The sequence below is a fragment of the Impatiens glandulifera genome, chromosome 1 (assembly GCF_907164915.1).
Source record: "Impatiens glandulifera chromosome 1, dImpGla2.1, whole genome shotgun sequence".
In the NCBI taxonomy this organism is placed as follows: domain Eukaryota; kingdom Viridiplantae; phylum Streptophyta; class Magnoliopsida; order Ericales; family Balsaminaceae; genus Impatiens; species Impatiens glandulifera.
In genome coordinates, this window is record NC_061862.1 from 19,358,234 (window position 1) to 19,373,117 (window position 14,884).

Here is a 14,884-nt window from a genome sequence, read left to right on the forward strand (position 1 = left end):
CACTATGTGAGTTTTTTCCGTGCGGGGTAGATTTTCGATAGACGACGACTCATTGATCAATTTATGAGACGATGTTTGGTATAGTGTTAGAAGTATTGTCTTGTCATTCTCAACTCTTGCTTCGGTCGGGATCTGTAAAAATGTTTTGGTCAATGACATGTTCGATCAACGTTCGAATAGTTTGTCGAGTATATTAAATACATGAGATCACTTAATGATAGAAATCAGTTAATATGGAGCGTAATGTGATGATTTCTTTCTCGTGTGATATCTTACATTGACAATATATGAATTCCTTTAAAGTTGATCATTGTCACATTTTATTTGTAGAGATTGTCGTGTGTGGTTATCTACGGGAGAAGTGGTGAGATTCTAAATTTCTTTTAAAAATCTCATATTTTGGATGGAGTATCATATTGATCAAAATGTTCTAGATCTTATCCAACCGTTGGTCAAAAAGAATCTCTTTTCAAATATAATATAATATGTTGATAAAATATATTGTGATAATATCATTATTATATTATATTATTTTTCTTATAAGTCTAATTAATATATATATATATATATATATATATATATATATATATATATATATATATATATATATATATATATATATATATATATATATATATAATAGACATAATCTATGTAACCAAAGATACTATCAAATATACAATTTTTCTTTCATATTCTAACATAGGGTGTATACGAGCTGAGCCGAGCTCGAACTAGTCCTAAATCGAGTTCGGCTCGACTCGTTTTTTTACTTGCTTAGCTCGAGTTTTCAATATTAAGCTCGAACTTGACTCGATCACATAATCATAGACTCAAGTTCGGCTCGAAAGGCTCGAATTTAAATATATTTAAATATTAATTTCTTATATTAAAAAAACATAATGGAAATCGAGAGTTTATACATTGAACCGTAAAACCCTCCGCGTATTTTTTTTGTTTTACGCTCTGTAACTCTTCCTCAGCTAGGATTTGGTTCACGTAAAAATGAACGTATTGGTTCGCATAAGAATACACGTCTAATACCTAAGAGAGTTATTCATATTTAAGTAAGTTTGAGAAGAATATTTTCAAGTGGTGTATTGTATTTGAGATAAACTTAAAAATATATTAGACTCTATTATGTTTATTTTAAAAAATAAAACACTTTATAGTGAAATAAAAATAATTTTATATCTTATAAAATATAATATATTGAGATTCCATATATAAATAATATTATAATATAATTATATTTTGATTGGTTATTAAAAATTATATTTTTTCAATTAAATTAATATTAAATCTATTTATTTTCTTATAACTTATAAGTATTATATAATATATATTTTTTAATTTATAAATATTATTCTGATATATCTTGATAAATACTTTATAGTGAAATAAAAATAGTCTTATATCTTATAAAAATATATTAAATTTAGATTGCATATATTAAATAATATTATAGTATAATTATATTTATGATTTAAAAAAAATATTTTTATTATTAAATTAATATCAAATTTATTTATTTCCTTATAAATATTATATAACATATATTTTTTAATTTATAAGTATATTTTGGGAAAGCCCATAAGCAATAAGCTCATAGATAATCTTATGGGTAAATTTCAAATTTTGATTAAAACATAATAAAAAAGTTTGTATATGATTAGGCTAAAAAAACTTGATAAGCCATCAAACGAGTTTTACCTAAGCTCGAATTCGGCTCGAATCTTAAACGAGCTGGCTCGAGCTCGGCTCAAATTCGATTTTGACCGAACTCGAATCAAACTTTGACCAAGTCATTCACGAGCGACTCAGTTCATTTACACCCATATTCTAACACGATATTAGAACATTCTTTTCTCTTTTGAGCATATAATCACTGTCTTTCGCTGCCTCCATCAATGGTTACTTTAGCCATTGATGGAATGCTATAATATATAACAATTAAATACAATTATTCTTACTATTCTAATATGGAACCATATTCTTTCAATCTTTGGTTACTTTTCTAGTCTTATTCCGCTCAAAACTCTGATTTCAAATATTAAAATATTTAGTTCTTAAATCTTTTACTTTACTAGACTTATTTCACTCTAAGACTTAATCATCAAAATCATTGATTCTTGAGTTGACAAAATACTAGAATTGTGGATATCTCTATTTTTTGAAGCAAATTAATTTAAAACCATGGATAGCACTAAACCAGTTGCGATTCCAGTAATTTTAAAAGGAGCAAACTATCTCCTATAGTGTAGAACCACAAGAACAACCACCCTGTGTGGTAGAGGGTTATGGATTCATGTTAAAGAAACCAACCATTCGCCAAAATCTATCATCAAGAAAGATGGAGACTCTAACTCTACCATCAAAAAAAAGGAAGAAGAAACCAAATTGACAACATAAGACAAATGAATTCATGTTAAAGGAACCAAGTCTTCACCAAAACCCATCATCAAGAAAGATGGAGACTCTGACTCTACCATGAAAGAAAATGAAGAAGAAGCCAAGCTGGAAATAAAAGACAAATGAATTCATATTAAAAGAACCAAGCCTTTGCCAAAACCCATCATCAAGAAAGATGGAGACTTTGACACTACCATGAAAGAAAAGGAAGAAGAAACCAAGCTAGAAGCAGAAGACAAATAGTTTCAAGAAGATAAAATCGTTCTTGGTCTTCTTCAAAATTCCCTTGATGCACCTATTCTGAAGGCTTATTCATATTGAGAAACATCAAATGATCTTTGGGAAACTCTAAAAAATATCTATGGAAACATCTCAAACCTCATTAGAGTATTTGAAGTCAAGAAAGTCAGTAACAACCTCAGTCGAGAAGACATGAAATTCACCAATCATTTTGGAAAATTCAGATCACTTTGGGCCGAGTTAGATATGCTAAGACCTAGCACCATGGATTCGGCTGTGATCAATGAATAAAAAGAGCAAGAAAAAGTCTTTGGATTATTTCTCACATTAAACCCCTCATTTAAGATCTCATCAAACATCTCTTGAGGGTAGACAAGCTTCCAAGCTTAGATGAAGTGTGCTTACAAATTCAAAAGGAACAAGGATCATTCGGTTTGTTTAACAATGAAGGAGATCTTCCAATGTCTAATAAAGTAGAGACTCCAACAACCAATAAAGGTGGATACCAAGGCAATAAATTCGTCAAAGACTATAAGCCACCATGGTGCACCCATTGTAAGACGAAGAGTCACCTAGTTGCAAAATGGTACATACTCTATCCACACCTAAGGCCAAGTTTATTGAGGGTAAATATTTCTCAAGAGGTTGAGAGAGGTCAAGATCAAGCCGACTCATCTAAACAAATGAAAGAAGTGGCAATAGAAACATCTCATGGTGATCTAGTGAGTAAGACTTGTATTCTCTCCTCAAAGAAATTGCCAATATAAATCAATTTGGTGATCAAAGAACCAAACTAGATGCTAAAAGTACAAAGAATATCTTCCTAGGCTACTCAACAACACAAAAGGGATATAATTGTTATGATCCGATCAACAATAAGCTGCTAGTGTCTAAAGATGTGAAATTTATGGAGAATTAAGGGTACTATGACAAAATGAAAGTATCAAGGATCTCACCAACTCTACATCAAATATAATGGAGTCTTCGATATCAACCATTTAGTACCAGGACTAATGAAGAAAATACTAATACTCAACCAAATAAAAATGAGAATCTAGAGACTGGTCTAGAAATGAGAGATCAAAATGAATATGACTTAGTGGAATCATATCAAAATGATGAGTCTCCATATCAAGCTGAAGGAAAGAGTGAACGTGAATTGACGAGTCTCCATATCAAGCTGAAGGAAAGAATAAATGTGAACCTATTATAGATCAACATCAAGTTCGGTATCAAGTGGAAGAATCAGTTGAAAAAATCATTCCACTAAGAAGAAACACTAGAAAAAAAATTTGGCTCGAAACATTCGAAGTATTACAACAATCAAGCTATTCTTCATCCAATACAAGTGTGTTCACTTGACCCTTTTCCATCAAATTATCCAACATTTATGTAAAGATGGATCTACATCACTTACCACAAGGCTAGGAAGAAGGTAATGAGAGTAAAGAATGGGTTGCATCAGCTGATAATGAAATTGGTAACATGAATAGAAACCATACTTAGGATGAAGCTGAGTTACCTTTAAAAAAGAAAGTCGTGATCTCAAGATGGATATTTATAATCAAGTACCTAAGTAATGATGATATAGAAAGGTACAAGGCAGGCCTAGTTGTAAGGGGGTTCACGCAAAACTATGGGGATGATTATAAGGATTCTTTTGCACCTACAACAAAACTTCACAAAATTAGAGTTATTATGTCCATTTCTACCAACCTTTCATAGGATTTTAGTAAATAGATGTGAAGAATGCCTTCTTACAAGTATAATTGTGAGAAGAAGTTTACATGACTCCGCCACTAGGTCTTGAAAATTCAATCACTCTAGGAAAAGTCCTAAGGATTAGGAAATCAATTTATGGACTCAAACAATCTCCAAGAACGTGGTATCACAAGCTCATCTCAATACTCAAAGATAAATGTTTTAGTAGATCGGAAGCTGATCACACCCTATTCACACTTCAAAATCCTCAAGGCATCACTATTATCTTATTTATGTGGATGGCTTGATCATTTTAGGTAGTGATCAACTATGTCGTTCTCTAGAAGGCTTATTTATATCACAAAGGAAGTATACTCTTGATTTAATAAGTGAAACAAGAAAATTAGGCTATAAACTAACCAAAACACCACTCGAGAAAATTAGGCTATAAGGTCAAGCGAAATGGGGAGAAAAAATGATGATCCAATAGACAAACCTTACACCAATCCTCCTCAATACTTGAGACTTATTAACCAACACATGAAGAAGCATACGATCTCTCATTGTAACATGGTTGAAAGGATTCTTTGGTATCTCAAAGGCTCACCGGGTCAAGGCATTTGGATGGAAAAGAATGAAATGTTGAGATAGTTGGGTATTGTGATGTTGAAGACATCGTTGATAAAAAATCAACCACGGGCTATTGCACTTTCATAGGAGACAATCTGTTTACATGGAAGTCTAAGAAATAGAAAGTGGTGTATTGTTCAAGGGTTGAAACTGAATATCGGGCTATGAGGAAGTTAACAAATGAGTTGGTATGGTTAAAGGCTCTCATCAAGGATTTAGGTATCGAATCATCAACTCCAATCACTATGCATTATGATAATCAAACAAAAATCTATATAGCAACAAATCTAGTCTTTCATGAAAGAACAAACATATAGAGGTTGACTAGAACAAAGTAAGAGATAAGATTAAAGAAGGAGTAACATTGCCATGTTTTATAAGGAGTTGATCTACTGACATATTCACCAAGGCCGCTAGCCTCAAGATTTGCAACCACATCTACAGCAAACATGGGCTAGTAGATCTCTCGAGACATTGATCCTCTTCTCTAATCGGTGAAGACTACACTCTTTTTCCCTTATCAAGGTTTTGTCCTAAAGAGTTTTCTTGATAAGGTTTTTAATGAAGTGGTACTCACAGATGCTCCAAACTTATCCTTCACTCCAATAATTTAGCTAAGTTTGAGGGAGAGTATTGATCAAAAGGTCGTAGAAGATTCGGACCTTATTTAACTGTTGGTAAAATGAGCCTCTTTTCAAATATAAAATAATATTATAAATTGTGATAATATAATTATTATATTATGTTATAATATATAATAATAATAATAATATATGTTACAATATTATAAATTTTGATAATATAATTACTATATTATTATATTATATTAGTTTTTTTGATAAGTATAATTAATGTCTATATAATAAACATAATCTATGTAACTAAATATACCATCCAATATACAATTTCTCTTTCTCATATTCTAACATGTCGTGCATGGGATGCATGGGATATTGACGATGATAGATGCATAGAAAAATGATGTATTATTAGGGATGTTCAATTTTCTATTATTATAATACAAAATTATGGTTTGTCGCGGTAGAATGTGTAGCGAAGAGGTTGAGACGACACATTATTTATTTTTGCATTGCAAATGAGTTACACGATTTGAAGCATATTGTTAGTGTTATTGTCTTTAAATTACATAATATATATAAAATAAAATGTTACAAAGAAATAAAATAAAATAAAATATACAAAGAACGAAATCACCGAATTTGATAGTTAATTCGAGACATGTGTTAGACACATTTCCCCTTAAAACAGATTCAACATCTCCTCTTGTGTTGGAGCTTATCGCAGATGACTATCTCCTAGAGTACAACAAATCTAGTAGTAATTCGGCACTAAAATCACTACGCAACGAACTTAAAAAGTATTTGAATCCTTATCACCGGGCTCAACAGAAAATGTAGAGTGAATTAACTTTTGGAATTTTAGAGAGAGATAGAGTAAGATGATATGGTGTAAGATAATTAGAGTGAAAATATATATATAGTTGAAAATTAAACCCTAAATCATTTATCAATACTTTAATTCAACGACCACTAATTCATCTATTCAATGATTAACATTGTTTGCCTCTTCATTACATTGACATTTCCTCTTTATTAGGAGAATGCAAATTACATAGATTCAATATGTTAGCACTTAATAATAATTGATATCAATAATTATTTTGTAGTTACAATAACAATTAACATTATTTGTTACATGTCTCCTAAGGACATTATTGTTAATTATAACAATTAACAAATTCATTTTCATTTAAATTAAATTTCACCATTAATTCAAATTTGAATTTGGTATGAATTTATTTTCCCAAATTCTTATTTCCATTTAATTAATGAAATTAGTTTAATTCCAATACTTACTTTAGAATATGATTGACATTGAGTGAGTGATGCTTTAGTCAATCGTTGTTTGTTAATATTTTTGGATAAAAATCGCGAGTTTGGTTAGATTGAGTTGTTGAGTATTTATCTCGATTATTTTATGGTGAACTATTTAGCTCTAAAAGAATCGTAAGACGTTAAGTGATTGTTGTCGATCGACGCGTTTACTCTATAACGCTGACGACATGAATGATCTCTTTTAGAAAATCGGTGGAGTCGATCAATAAACTTATTGATTTTCTTGAGAATTTCCGACCTCGTAACACTAAATTTTTATGTTAAGTTTGTTTGTTGATAAACATTTTTTACGATTTTCTTGTTATTCTCTAAATGGTTAATCTCATTTTGGATACTTTACAAAATGTTGATTTAAATTTATCAAAATTTTATTTAATTTGATCTCGACAACCCTGATTTGAAATAAACAATTATTTGTGCAAAGTGAAAAGTAATATATAATCAATCGAAAAATAAAAATAAAATGCAAATCCAAATATTTAAACACGTAAGCTTGTCTTTTCTTTCTTCCAAGTATTTGCTTCCTAAATAGTGTTATTCCACGACCTTGACTTAAAAATATTTGGAGATCAGTCTTGTCAATTTATTATTATTATCGTCTAATATATTTTTTCTTGTTTTCTTCTTCCCCTTTTACTTTTTAAGGTTAAATTATGTTTGTTTGCGTCTATATTTTTGAAATTGTCATTACCATTAATCATGCATCTTTTTTTTTTAAACAAAAGGTTTATCCGAGAATTCGAATCTGAATCCTTATCTCCTAAACCAACATGAAATTATTAATTTGGTTTGGTAAATTTTGAGTTGGAAAATTTTAAATGAGTTGGGTTAAGATTAAAATAGATTTATCCAATTAACCAAACAAAAATTATAACAATGAAATTGTCTAGTGATTTCTACTTAGCATATTTATTTAAATTATGATTATAATTTAACTATTCTATATCAACTAACTAATTTGATATTAATAAAATCTATTATATAAAAATATTTTTATTTTTATATTATAATTAAATCACTGGTGAAAAAGGGGTAAAAAACGAGTGTAAAAACTCTCGGTTTTGACCATATATTTTTCGGTATAGACCCAATACCGAAAGTTTAGGTGACTCTCGTCATTCCTCGGTATTAACTCTTTCGTTAAAAACAATTGGGCGTTTACCGAGAGATATCGTAGAGTTTTCAGTTTAGATACCCGAGAGAAAAACTGAAAGTTAATTGAAAAACTTTCTGTTTTTCTTCAAAGGGAAAAACCAAAAGTTTTCAAATTAACTTTCGGTTTTTCTTCAAAGGGAAAATCGAAAGTTAATTGGAAAACTTTCGGTTTTTCCCTTTGAAGAAAAACCGAAAGTTAATTGGAAAACTTTCAATTTTTCCCTTTGAAGAAAAACCGAAAGTTAATTACACAACTTTTGGTTTTTCTCTTTGAAGAAAAACCGAAAATGACCTAATTAACTTTCGATTTTTCCCTCTGAAGAAAAACCGAAAGTTTTCCAATTAACTTTCGGTTTTTTTCTCGGGTATCTAAACCGAAAGCTTTCCAAATATCTCTCGGTTTTTCCTTTTCAAATAAAACCGAGAGGTATATGAAGAACTCTCGGTTTTTCCTTTTCAAGAAAAACCGAAAGATTCTATTTAACTTTCGTTTTTTTCCTACAAAATGTACAAAATAGCCCGATTGTTTTGTGCTCAACCGAAATCTGTTCAGCCAAACCAATATCAATTCATAAAACAAATGACATTCATAAAGCAAATGATCATTCCAAAATTCTCAACCAAACCAATCATCCAAACAACATGTTTTACATTAAAATTAAAACGTATTCAATTCATAAACCTGTTTTTAGTCGAAACATACTAGAATTAGCTGGTGGGGGAGGAGGGAGTGGTTGATACTGCATCATAAACATTTCAAAACTCTCTAATCTTGCATTCATTTCTAACATTTCCTTCTCCTGTTTTGCACTTTCCCTATCCATTCTTGAAATCAATTCTACATTTTCCTCTTGTATTTGATTAATCGTTTGAGTTTTTTCTTCATCCCTTTTTTTCAATTCCTCTAGTTCCATCGTCATTCTTTGATTATCCTCAAACAATCGATTAGTGGCTCGTTGTGAATTGTTGTCACTTCGAAGATCCTCACGAAAGTGTGTGGGTCGGACGCCTGATCTCATACCGATAACTCCCTTATGTTTTTGGCGTCCGAACACTCTCTCCATCAACTCAAAGTCAGATATTTCTAGTTCGTTACTTTTTACTTCCTCCATCTCAACTTGCACATTTGAAATAAATTTTCATTTATATAATAAATAAATTAGCTATAAATAATTTATTTAAATTCAATTCACTTACAATTTTCTCTTGCGCTAGTTCGTCTGGGTTGGGGGTTGAGTTTTCTTTGGTAGGTTTTGGGGTACGGCTCTTGAATACTTCAACGACAGAGAGTGTCTGTCCCATTTCAAGCGCCTGTTGAAATAAATGATTTATATAATTAATAACAATTTTTATATTAAGTTATTACAAATAATGTATTTACCAACTCTTCTTCCACTTGAGCAAACGATCTACTTCCCGTATGATGTGGGAATTTTAGCTTCTTTCTGTTAACAACATTTGTACGACTTTTTTTTTTCTGAATTTAAAATAAAAAATGAAGTTAGAATAATTAATATCATATTTTATTTGAATTATGAAACCATACTTTAAATTTTTCCGTGAAGTAATCGTTTCGACACACAAATCCCAATCATCTTGGTTGTAGTCTCGTGGAGGATTGGCAAGTACCACCGCCTCGTCTTCTAGATGAATTCGGATATAATCTCTATTCAAATCCGAGTGCCATTTATCCCATATCTATTTGGCGTGTGCCAATCCGGACCTTCGATAATCATCAATAGAACCATCAGTACACTCGAACGGATCCTGAAAAATAAATCATTCAAATGTTATAAATAAGTATTGAATTATTAATGTATAATTAAGTAATGATTACCGTCATAGCAATCCAAATCGAATCCAATTGATCAGCACTTAATGCATTCCACTACAGGAGGCGGTGTGAGATGGCTAAGGGGTCCCGCACAACAGACCCCAAATGTCTAGACCACATTGTTCTTCCCTCGCCGACACCACCGAGCCTCCCATCTATCGCTCTAAAAGTCAGAGAAATCTTTGTCCCCGGTGGCCTCCTCAATAGCGCGATATTCTTGTTCTTCCCCCGTCTCTTGCGGGAGGAAGTTTCTTCAAAATTATCAAATTTATAATTAGATGTAAATCAATACAAACAATCACTAAGTGTAAACATGTTACCTGTCGATGATGGGTCAGGAGTGAAACCGTGCTCCTACTCGTGAGCCTCGTCGTCAGCCTCATCGTCATCCCCCATATCAGCAAACAAACTCTTCAGCCTCAGCATCAATATCCTCGTCTACTGGGGGAGTAGTAGCTATCGGGTTTACAGCAATATGTGTTTGATCTCTAGAAGACTCTTCTTAGAACCTTAAGTTTTCTGATTGTGCAAGTAGGTTTTGGTAGTGCTTAGACAGTTTGTTGGGTGCTTTCCTCATACTCTTCCAAGTTTCTTTACGACCTTCACACATTCTTAATGTACCATTAATAAAATGAGCGAATAATCGAAATAAAGTAGTAATAAGAATGAATATAAAGTAAAAAAACATAAATCTACCTAATTAATTAATCTGAACTATATATTTGTAAACCGTAGTTTTATTTTTGTCACAATATTCCAACCGGGTCGGGCTGACATATCAGGGGCGTAAAAATACTTGTTTTGCTTGACTCGCCAATATATACAGGTCCTGACTTTGGGTTTTTAAAATTCGGTTTACATTTATACTTACGAAGCCATATTTATCCACTTTCACTCCTAGTTCCCCCGAGTGTGTATCAAACCACTTACACTCGAATAAGACAACTCGTTTGTGAGAAAAGTATTGTACTTCGATTATATCCGTTAAAACTTCGTAGTATGACATAGTTTCAGACCCGTTGTACCCTTTAACAACCACCCCACTATTCTGAGTGGTCAAACCTTCGTCGTGTTTTTTTGTACAAAATTTGTATCCGTTTACTTTACACCAAACATACATAGACGAGTATATACCTGGACCTTCTCCTAAGATCCTGAGGTCTTTTGATATGTCGTTATTTTTCTACTAATTGAGTGACCTATATATATACATTCCCGAAATTTAGTCGTTAAAATAAATATAAAGTTATTAGATATGGTTTATAATTTACTCACTCCATGCTTGAAATAGGTGGCAAATGTTTCTCCACGGGACTCATTGTTATTGCAATATTGCATATAATCTCTACAAATAGATCGAATAGCATACTCTTTAATGCTAATTAATAAGACGTACCATAACAGCAACATAGAATCTTACATGTAAAAATGTTATACTTCGGGGCAATTTTTCAAAATGTATGAATGAGCTGTCACTCAATCGTTATAATCTAAGTTGTATATTTTTCCGTTAGATAGGTCTTCCAACGATGAAAATATTGAAATTCCCGAGATTTCAGTTTGTACATTTTCTTGGTCTTCTTCCTCCATATACCTGGCACATAACTAATACTCTCATTTACAAGATAGTTCTCGTTTATAGAGACTTCGGGGTGGTTATTATTCCACAAATATCTTTTCATTGTATCAATGTAATGTTCAAACAGATACATCCATCGATACTAGACAAGTCCCCCAAGCAAAGCCTCAAATGATAAGTGAACTGGGAGATGCATCATGACGTCGAAGATTGACGGTGGAAAAATCATTTCAAATTTCAAAGTGTTAACATAATATCCATGTACAAATGTTCGAGGTCCGCTTGAATCAACTCTTTGAAACACAACAACCGAAAGAACTGAGACAAATTTACTAACGCATCATACATATTATCTAGAAGTAATCCACGGGTTGCTAAAGGAATAATATATTCTAATAAAATGTGACAGTTATGACTCTTTAATCCCGAAATCTTTTTCTCTTCCAAATTTACACAACCGCCGATATTTGAGCAAAAACAATCAGGCAACTTGAGATCTTTCAAGAATTTACAAAGACGTTTTTTATTATCGGATGTCAAAGTGAAAGGCGCTTCTGGATAATGAACCACTCCTTCATCATTTATCTGTTTCCATAAATGATGAGGTGAGTCTTTACATCGTCTGTTTCCATAAACGTCGTGTTTAGACATTTCACGCATGGGCATTTCACTGTTTGCTGGGATGTACTCCTAACAGTATAATCGAGGAATTTGTCAACACCTTCCTCGTAATCTGGATGATCTCGACGTAATGTCATCCAACTTTTATCAGGTATTTCCATCTTTCTAATAAGATGTAAAACAACTCGCATTATTATTTACATAAATTCATCTAAATTAATTAGGCTTACATAATTCTAACATAATCTCTACCTAATATAACCTATTAAAAACCTAATATCCATAAATCTAATCAAAATATAACCTAAATCAAACTCAATATAAACCACTTTTTAACATTAATAAAACATAATCAAACATCAATCACACTAAAAATAAACCTAATCTATCATTATCCAACCAAAATTCAACATAATCTAACATTATCCAAGCAAAATTCAATATAATCTAACATTATCCAACCAAAATTCCACCTAAACAAACAATAATAAAACCTAATATAACATTATTTCATTCATACACATTTAACCTAAATCAATTCATTCAATACATGAATCTAACCTAAATCAATAATAATCAATTCATTCAATACATGAATCTAACATAAATCAATAATAATCAATTCATTCACAAACTTAAATCTAATATAATCTAACATAAATCAAACCTAAACTAACATCAATCAAACTTAAATCTAAAAAAATATAACATAAATCAAACCTAACATAAATCAAAATTAAATCTAACCTAAATCTAACATGAAAATCTAACATAAATCTAACAAAATCTAACCAAAATCTAATATAAATCAAACATTAAACTAATCTAACCATATAATAAACCAAGAATAACTAATCTTACAGGAAAAGAGCGACGAAGAAGAGCGGCATCGTTCGTCAATGGCGTGGGAGGCGGCGGCTGTAGGTAGATCGACGGGCGGGCGACTGAAGGTTTAACATGAATCCAACAAAATCAACATAAACACATATACCTATTAATCAAACAATAATAAACCAAATCTAAAATGAATCCAACAAAATCAACATAAACATATACCTAATCTAACATTAATCAAACTATTTCAAACTCAATCTAACAATAATATAAACCTAATCTAATAAGAATATAAACCTAATCTAACAATAATATAAACATAATATAACAATAATCCAACATAATCAATCTAAAAACCAAATCCAAAAACCTAATCAAACCTAATCTAACAATAATATAGAAAAACATTAATCTAACCATGTTTTCTTCTTTTATTTTAAAAAATTGTAAAGGATTGTCAACAACCATTATATCTGATCTCGTCACTTTTTTTGTGATATTAATTTTTCTCGTAATATTAGTGACGAATTTTAACATTTTTAACAATATATACCATTATGATTTATAACATTAATTTTATAATATGAGATTTTACACAAATATACTCAAATTAGTCAAGTTTTTTTATTTTTATTTTAAAATATTTTAATCGGTTCTTGAGAACCTATTAAGTGTTTATGACCATTTTTGTAGTTAATTTTGTATCATTGAATTTTTAAAATAAGTAGCTTTAAATTTGCAACGCAATGCCATCCTAGTAGTTATTACTAAGATTGATTGGTTTTGGTTATAAAAAATGAATTATCTGAATATAAAAAATTAAATATATTATTATATAATAAAATGATTTAATGGGTAGAACAAAAATGAGGATAAGTGAATTGATTGTATAAAATTTTGCGTTTCGACGACAAAGTTTTTTGTGATTGTGAATGGAAGTCCTAAAGGGTTTTTTGAAAGTTCAAGGGCTATTAGACAAGGTGACCCGTGTCTCCATTCTTGTTCGTCATTGTCATGAAATCACTTTCTAGAAGGTTAAAGTTCGCAGAATATACTGGTCTCATTAAAGGAGAGAATTGCGGGCAAGGATGCCTCCTTTTGACATTTTCATCCACTCTTCACTGCCGATACACTGTGCATAATACATACCACACACTGAAATGTCAAACATCTGCATTATATTATTGATTGTTCAGAGCATGCTTTAAATTGCGGGTCAATATCGCTAATGTTAAGTTATGAAGCCTACACTTATAATAAACTCTATAATAGTTAATTGAAATTTATTGAGTTTGTATTTGAGTTTGAGCTTGGGCCTGACCAAGAGTTATTTATATTTTATTACCCGAATATTTACCCTATAAATATGTGATTATTAAGGATTTACAATTGAGATGATAGAATTTTAGAGAGAAAAAGTGTGAGGCAAAAACTCTGTATTTTTTATTCTTCTTCCTAGTAAAATTTGGTGATGCCTGAAGTGAACGTAACTCATTTGAGTGAATTATTATAAATTTGTGTCTTCTTGTATTCTTCTTTTTCTTGCGTTTTTATATATCGTTTTAAATAGGTTAGATTTGGGGATCCAAATCCTAACAACTAAGTCTAATATTTTTTTCTCGGACTCTTTTTCCAATAGAGGAAAACATATTTGATAAGTATTATGGGCTTCAGCCTTGGAATATTTCCGTTTACTTATCTTGGTATGTCTCTTGGTGCTAAAGCCCGCTCCAAAACCTCTTGAGATTTGATTATCTGGAAGAGGAAGATGATTTCGAAAGTGGGGTCTTTTAGTCCTCATAAAAAGTGCATTGACCTTTATGCTCACTTTTATGGTGTCTTTATTTTTTATTCTAAAATATGTGGCCGTGAAGATGAAAAAAATTATGTGCACATTTCTTTTGGGATCCTTTGAGTCCTCATTTCGTAATTTGATGAGTTATGCTAAAGTGAAGAGATTTA